The sequence below is a fragment of the Corvus brachyrhynchos genome, unplaced genomic scaffold (genome assembly GCF_000691975.1).
Source record: "Corvus brachyrhynchos isolate BGI_N302 unplaced genomic scaffold, ASM69197v1 scaffold70, whole genome shotgun sequence".
In the NCBI taxonomy this organism is placed as follows: domain Eukaryota; kingdom Metazoa; phylum Chordata; class Aves; order Passeriformes; family Corvidae; genus Corvus; species Corvus brachyrhynchos.
This window is the reverse complement of record NW_008236217.1, coordinates 5,979,456-5,979,874: the sequence shown is the minus strand read 5'-3', so window position 1 is coordinate 5,979,874 and position 419 is coordinate 5,979,456.

Sequence of the window (419 nt, the reverse complement as noted above, 5' to 3'; positions counted from 1 at the left end):
TCCCTAACAGGCCTCCTTATTTGTATTTCTCTCAGCACTTGAGAGTAAAATATAGGAAATGTAATATACATTTTCTTATGAAAATATTATAAATACCTGGTCTCTTCCTCTTTGTTGAAATCTTGTCGAGTGTTTAAGCAGCTGTCAGCTGTCACACGGACTGATTTTATATTAGTTTTGGTGTTGATAAAACTAAACAGCATAAGGCTGCCCTGAAAACATCATAACACTGCTACACTTACTATTTATTATTGATCTTTTTGGTAATGAATTCCTTTAATTTTTTTATATATATATTTAGAATAATGGATCTAATTGCAGCAAGAAACAACAGCTGAAGAGTTTAGAAAGTACAAAAAGACTTCACTGAATCATCACAGAGTTATTTCATTATAGACTTGTCTTCTACTTAGCAGGAA